Consider the following 8,424-nt stretch of genomic DNA (forward strand, 5'->3'; position numbering starts at 1 on the left):
TTGCCAAAAATTCTAAGAAATACATAAGCACAGTTTATTTTTATACTTATTTTAAGTTCAAATTTGTACGAAATTACATATTAAAAAACCTGGAATAACTATTTTAGTAATTTTATTGTGATTGTATAACGATTGTATAATATTATTTGTGGGTACTTGAAACTTCTAAAGTATACTATTATATATCTATGATAGTACCACGGTTTGTTGTTGATATATAACGCGTTACCTGATGGATATTTTGATATGATTAATTTGGAATTTATTATTAATACCTTATAGGTACCTATTATAGGTCAATTTTTTTTTAATATTATAGATAAGTATACCTATAATAGGTATGTCTAATACCTAGACTGACAAACCATCTCCGCTCAGAATCGTTTTTCTTATACAGTGATATTAGTTATATCATGGAATTCAAATTTAATACTATCCATTATACAGTGACCCACTTGTAACCTACTATACAGCAGAGCGACATCCACTTACCCACCTTTTTTTAAAAATGTTTATATATTTATTTGGATTTTGGATTTAATGATCTGTTTGTTTAATAATAAACTATAGTTTCTATAGAAATGTATATTCATAAAATTATCATGTATCAAAAAATAAAAATACATCCATACAATATTGAACAATATATAATATATCTTCTATCGGCATTGATGGTAAAATCAATTTATCAATATCGAATAATAAAATTGCCTCTTTGAACTTTTAAGTAAGAATTTATATAACTTTCTAGTAATTTTTGACATTGTCTAATAAATGTTGTAAATTATACTAAGATTTCTAAAAATAATTATATTTAATAGGCGTTACGACCACGGATCAATAGCTGATGGTTTTTAGACTATATGATAGTAAAGGTGTATTATTTAACCATACAAATGAAATTCATACAACTAAACTAAGTGATCATCATTCAAATGTATTTTCGCATTGCAGACTACTATACGAATTATGAGTAATATATTTTAATATTATTACGACAAGCTGCAAGCTTATTATAATCAGTCTCATATTTTATTTTACAATTACGTTTTTGAAATCACTGTAGTCCAGTGATACTATCTTTAAATAACCCGTTGCTCTCCTTTTCATTTCCTTTAGTATCTTTTTTCACTCTGTGTTATTGCAATTGAGGAGGGGACTGAGTTAGCATTACTTTCACCTCAGCTAGGTGCATCGTTTATTGTACGTCAATTAGAAATTTAGAAATCATTTAGACAATATAGTATCAACTTACTACCTCCAATTACACATATTTCAAAGTCGGGTTATATATTTTTTGGAACTTAACGAATTTTATAAGACGTGAAACATAGGTTTTTGCACAGGTTAAGACGTTAAGTCCAGATTATTTATAATATTATATAATAGGTAGTACATAAATGATATAGAAACGTTTATAATAGACTAACTAAATAATATTTCCTACGATAGTAAGTTTAGATAGTTAACATAACTTCTAGATAATGATTATAATAAATAAAAATTACTAATTAACGAAGGAAATGTTTTAATAAAAGATTAAAGATACATTTTCGTAATTTTAGCAAAAATTGGAGAGAAAAATAATAATATTGATTTTTTCATCTATTTTTATCCAATTATCAACACTATAATATTATTATCAATTTTTACTTAATTATAATTTATAAATAATAATCGTAATAATATCTCCTAAATATTTTTCCATTCGGATTAAGAATATATGCTATTAAATAAAATAATTGATGAGACTGTCAAATAATTTTTACTTAATAAGCTATACCCATACGGCAATACCCGTGCCGAAGTAACTTCAATGGATTAAATCGAACTAATTTAAATAGTTCAATAAAAAAATTAAAATGTTTTAGTTGCTGATTAGGTAAAAGTTATGAAAAATATGTACAATTATATAACTTAATTATTTATTAAATGAAACAACAAAACATCAAGGAGTCATTATTGTTATTTTTTTAATGCGCATTTATCAGAAAATTGTATCTTGAGTTGAAGAAAAACGTATAAATTAATTTAGTTGAAAATAACAACTGATGAGTTATATTCAAAATAAGGGATCATGTTAAATAACATTTTAAAGGAATAAGTCATACAGTTCCAAAAATACTTTGATTTTTACTATTTAAAATAAATAATGTTTGAAGAATCATTGAATGGCATGATAAAATAATAATGAAAACTATATTATAATTTTTGTATGTCTTAAGAGGACGTGATACCCGCATGTGTTGTCTCCGTCTTACAAGTGCGTAACGTAACAAATTTTACGCTAAGCAGAACACGTGTAGCTCCGTTAATTTAAAAATTAGAGTGAATTGGCCTCTTTTAAAATCTAAAGATAAGATATACCTCATATGCTTTTTAGTATATTTTGATTTTAACGCGAGTTGAGTATTTTAAGTTGTATAAAAAATTTACAATTTTAAAATTCTCATAACTCGCGTTAAAATTAAAATATACTGAAAAGCATATGAGGTTACCTAGATAATAATCTTATCTTAAGATTTTATAAGAGGTCAATTCACTCTAATTCTTAAAAGTAAGAATTATTTGACAGATCACGTCCTCTTAAATGTTTTTATTTAGTTTCTCAAATGTAATGTTTTTTACTTAATCGCTTTCATCCACTATCCGACCAATTAATCGTTTTCGTACAACATGTAGGTACTACCTAAATATTTTACCACAAAATATTACCCATGCTTACTATATTTTAATAATTATTATAATGGTTACTTATATTATGTTATCAAAGGTATACGCTTATTATACCCCTGAATTTGAATAACTATAAATATTTATCGATAATGATTATTGACTTAATGTCTTAATGCATTATTTCAAAGAATACATTTTGGTCTGAGTGATTTCTTCTATATTTTATATTATTGTTTATTTTAATTTACCTACATTGAATTTTTTCAAAGTTGTTTTTGATTAAGCAAAATGCTACAATGTTATGTATACTATAATGGTTGTTGTAAAAATAACATTACCAGCGATTTTTTCATTATGGGTTATATTCTTATACGGTAATGAAACCTGGCTATAGGGACCCTATTAGGGATAACTGTATTCCCCAAAGTGAAAAATTCAAATGATTAAAGACAATATTTAGATCATTCATAATAATAAAAAAAAGATTTTTAAATAACCATTAAAAATATTTACTTTAAAATTAAGAGATTTTACCTAGTCATTTTAAATTAAAAAGCTATTCGATACTTTCCCCTATATAATGACAAATATACATGATTACAGAATACTCTACGAGCTGGTTAATATATCAATATTATTTCGGATGTCATAATGTATAATAATGTTAATATATTATAATCAGTAAAACTTATATAAAAGTTTGTTAATTAATTAACCCTGCTTAATCTTCATTTTATATTCATGAATTTATGCCTTCATGCCTTATTTATATAAAAGTGCGATATTCAAAATATATAATCTGTAAACAAATTAACAAAACCTTAACAATTACTCATATCATATTATGATAACTAGAAAAAATTTATCGTCAGCTAATGTCCAAATTGGTGAAGCATATTTTTAATAGTAAAAAAATCAATAAAAATTTCGATATTGGTAAGTTTCTTTATTACGTTATAGACGTTATAACTTATATCGTACCTAGCAATACTAATTATTTTCAATTCTAAACAATTTATATACGAAGAATTTGTAAGTTTTTAACATAATATTATTAACTTGCAGAATGGGTTATTATTAGTTAATAATTCGGATAAACGAGACAAGAAATCACTCAACAGTTAAGTAATTTTGAACTATTACTGGAAAATTATTTGTGTCATGGAAACCTAATAGGTACAATAATATATTATATTATTATGTAATCACAAGGCAGCTATTGTGGTTAAGTTAATTATTGCCCTGTTATGTGTATGCGAACGTGTACCTAAATATAGAAATGAATTAACGTAAACAAAAATACACATATATTTTAAATTTTGTGTTGAGAAAAATGGTCTATGACCGATATGAAATATTGTTGACACTTAAAAACATTATTTATTATTAATTTATGAAATACATTTTAACGTTAGGTTAGGTAGGTATTGAATTTATAACTATTTGATATTTTTTTCAGCTTTGCTGTTTGTTATAGTCTTAGGGCCGTTCTTACAATGTCCGGTAAAGTGTCGGTTAACGCTAACCAATTGATAACAGATTTTATTACCGGCAGAATACGGACGGTTAAGTGTCGGTTAACTTTAACCGAACATTGTAATAAAGGCCCTTGGGTAGTTACAATTTTTTTTCGCAATTTTCGACAATTGTATACATTCACTCATAATGAATAATTTGAATATAATAGTCATCATATTATGTTATATCTGCATGCTATGTCATTACTGCAACTAGGTAGACCATGTTATACAATATGATTAGGTATGTATACAGTAGGTACACTACTTATAAAGTATCATCTGTCATGCTACTTCAAATATTATAATTTAATATAAAATGAATGAGTATAATATTTACTATAATATGGTGGGTGAGTTTTAATAAAATCTCATAATTTACAATTTATTGTATTAGAAAAGTTTAATATTAAAATCACATTCAATTATCCGTGTATCGATTTATTTATCTAATAAAATTTACCTGAAATTTGATCGTTATTGATGCTCATGAATAGTATACCTACTTATTACCTATAACCAAACTTTAAATCCACACCATAAAACGTGTCTTAAATCTGGATTAAAAATACTATCGACAGCAGAATTATAAAATTACAACGTTAACTGTAAAAATTCGACGTAAAAATAGTTTACATTCTTTAAAATATTTAGGTATTGAAGATTTCGATTTACCTATTTATTATTATCAAGAGGACATTTCAATGACATTTATAGTCTCACCATCCACCAACGTGGAAAATAATTTCGCTTAGTATTTGTATCACGTCTCAGGTTAAATTGTACGTAGAAAATCACTTAGGTGAAATATCAAATTGAAATGTGAGATTCTTATCTATAATAATAATTTGTACCACAGAATTTATTCTATGTTTGAACGTCAGTTTTATTATCTTAACCATATTTTAATTTTATGCGAAGTTCGTGAGAATAAGCGTACCTATAATAATGTATATTATTTTAACTTTATTTGAAAATACGAGTTTCTAAATGATTTATATGTAGTACTTCTTTGTTCAAGTTGTTCAAGTTAACATTATACAAAATATACAATATTATTATCTCGGAAACAAAAAAATGGAACAGTTATTGTTGCTATTGGATAACATTATAAATAATTTATAATATATTACTATGCACATAATGATATATGGGTAGGTAGGTGGTACTCACGAATCGTTGTTGCCGGACAGTGAAGTCGAGAGTTTCGTAGAAATCTCGGAGAATACGAAAAATGTTTAAACTAAAATCAAAACTGGCGCAAAACGATAATAATACGACAACATAACAATCGTTATGACGATTGATACTATGGCATATGCGATAGAACTATAATTATCCTCGTCATGGATAACGACAAGCCGAGCCGAAACGATATCGCGGAGCGTATGGTAGCGACTGGTCGAACACGGTTAGAGAAAATACGCAAGCAGTTTTTCTATTTTCTTTTTTACCAAATATCGCGTAACTGCTGTCGACGACTCTAATAGTGAAGATCACGCGCGCATTAAGTCGTCGTCTGTCGGTCTTGTGCACGTTTCGAGTTCGGGGGGACTGTTGTAAAGTCGCGGCGGTGGCGCTTGGCTGGCGTATGGCGCGGACCGAGCGGTGGCGAAACGGAGCGCTAATGTCCGCGAGTGACTAGACGTGGTGGAGAACGCACCGCGACGGTCGTGTGAACGTCCGCCGACGAGCAATGTGACGATAAAAATATTAGGTAATATTATATTAGTATTGTGATCAACACGCACGCCGTGGTGGAAACAATTACGTACACAGTTTATTCTATTGTTGTCATATTATATTATTATATTTCAAAATATCGTCGTTTTCCCATTGATTGAGGTAGTCGTCGGATGGGTTTGCTGTTGAGTATCAAACAATAATATTATTAATACGATGAAGACAACGGTCCGTAGTGTGTCCGTGAAATTCGATATGTCCGATCGAGTTAGAAATGCCATGTGCAATTTCCCTGACCGGTATTTAATTGAAAACGCAGTTGAAAATAATATGATATTCATAATAATTCATATTAGGTACTGTATTATACAATGATGTATACATTTACCGTAATGTAATACGTCATATATTATGTGATAAAAAAATTGCGGTTTTCCATGTTAAACGTATTAATTTCTATACTAATAATATTATAGCCACGAATGTTAGTTGTACGTTAACACACTGTGCATTGATTGGTCCCGTGTATAATTTGTGACATGTGTTACTTTAATTGTAATAAATTATACAGCATACTCTATAGCTTAACTGTAGTAGTAGTACGTCTGTATTTTTGGTGTTATGATGACTATTGGTTTTTAATTTATATTTTTGAAAGAAAAAAGGATATATTATTTAAACAATATATTATTATAATGACTATGTTGAGGTCATCTTGAATTTTTTTTAAATTCAATTTTATAATTATGATTTTTAAAAAAGGGGTAGGTGCCTACTAGTTTTTTTAATTGTGTCGATAAAAATAATATTTGGAGACATGAGAAAAACAAATGTTAACACAAATCACAAAAAGTCGTTCAAATTGTTGCGACAGGCTTCCTTATATCATCATTCATCACATATTTTACTGAATGATACTGTATGCAGTATATTAAGTATATTATAGTATTATACTATATACATTTTACATGACTGGGTACATTTGTTCACAAAATATAATATTGTACATATTACTCGACTGGCTGTATCATGTAGTTGCGTAACTAGAACATCATGACATTATTATTATATTCAACGTGGTTCAAAATAATAAAAAAAAAACTAGCTTAAATGACTTGTGAGAGTAAAGTGATAAATATTATATAATATTGCATTAGTAGGGTATTTTAAATGTTGGGTGGTAAAATTTAAATTTTATCAAAATAAAAAAAGACTCCTTTTTCTTTGTTTATGTGACCTATTTCATAGGTGAATTAAACATTTTTCACATACTCAAACTTAAGCGTGTATATACGATACACATTTTTTATCAATTTATTGATATTCATCTTCATTATACATTTGTAATTTCAAACTTTTAGGGATCAAATCATAGATCTGATCACTCTAATAACTACGACCGTTAAACATTTATGAAGTTAAATAATACCTACAGGACCTACAGAATACAATACAATTTTTTGATCATATCACATTACATGTCAATTTCAGTTTTGTTACAATATATAGTCATAATGTAGACTGTTCAATGGTCTCAAAAATAATCAACAAAAAAGTAATATAAATGATAATAACAACGACAATAGTTTGAATAATAATACTAATATTGATTTTCAATAAGATTATTTTTCAGTATTGTTCAACATTAATCAGCTATCTAGTCGGGAACAATTATAGAGAAATGCTGACCCAAATTTTTTTAATTTTACTTTTTATTTATAGTTATTTAAAAGCAATGGCTAACATTTTTTTTTTACAAAATTTCTAACAGAATTGATCATAATAGAAAAAAATCTATACTACAGTGATGAGTGGCAAAGTAGATAGAATATTTCCACGCAATAATGCTCCTATATTGCCTATAGAATACGCCGTTCAACTTATCATTTAATATAGTATTTTCATATATTATGTATATTTTCAAGTTTGACACGAGTCATCAATTGAACTTAAATAAAAATAATTTTATTGTGCTAATTGAATTAAATTTTTGTTAAAAAATCCAACAGGAAAATATTTTTCTTTATCAATCAATCAATCAATCAATGTCTTTATCTTTATCAATTGACACTAAACATTTAAAATTTAAATAAGTACTGTACTCCTCTATTGTACCAAGATTATTTTTAAGTTTACTTAGATATTCAAGGATAATCGTTGCATGGATCATAAAAAAAAATGACCCTATAATATTATTATAATTTTAATCTGACTATCTGAGCTTAGGTTATAATATCAAACATAAATAATACATGAAGTTTTTGGAAAATAAAAATAAAATAACACACAGTATATTTTTTAAAACCAATAACTCTTACTAGACTAATTCCACTCTACAAAGAAAACAAAGAAATGCGTGTATTATACGAACAATATATACTTACTCTTATTATTTATTTAGATCTTCAAAAATAAAAAAATATATAGGTCAGGAGAGTCATTACCCATGAATTAACCGTTTAAGTATTAGATAATTATATTATTTAATAATGATGCCGAATAACTAATATATATAATATTATACCATTTATGCGATGTGTACCTAAGT

At 26.9% G+C, this 8,424-nt stretch overlaps 1 protein-coding gene across 1 annotated transcript in view; it reads right to left on the reverse strand.

Annotated features, from left to right (window-relative positions):
• Positions 1 to 5,842, reverse strand: part of LOC100168719 (rhodopsin-like) — a 63,711-nt gene extending 57,869 nt beyond the window's left edge. The window contains exon 1 of the mRNA XM_029489570.1: positions 5,367 to 5,842. The gene's annotated coding sequence lies outside the window, so the exon portion shown is untranslated. The remainder of the gene's footprint in view (positions 1 to 5,366) is intronic.
• Positions 5,843 to 8,424: the final 2,582 nt, after the last annotated feature.

Source organism: Acyrthosiphon pisum, chromosome A2, assembly GCF_005508785.2.
Source record: "Acyrthosiphon pisum isolate AL4f chromosome A2, pea_aphid_22Mar2018_4r6ur, whole genome shotgun sequence".
In the NCBI taxonomy this organism is placed as follows: Eukaryota; Metazoa; Arthropoda; class Insecta; order Hemiptera; family Aphididae; genus Acyrthosiphon; species Acyrthosiphon pisum.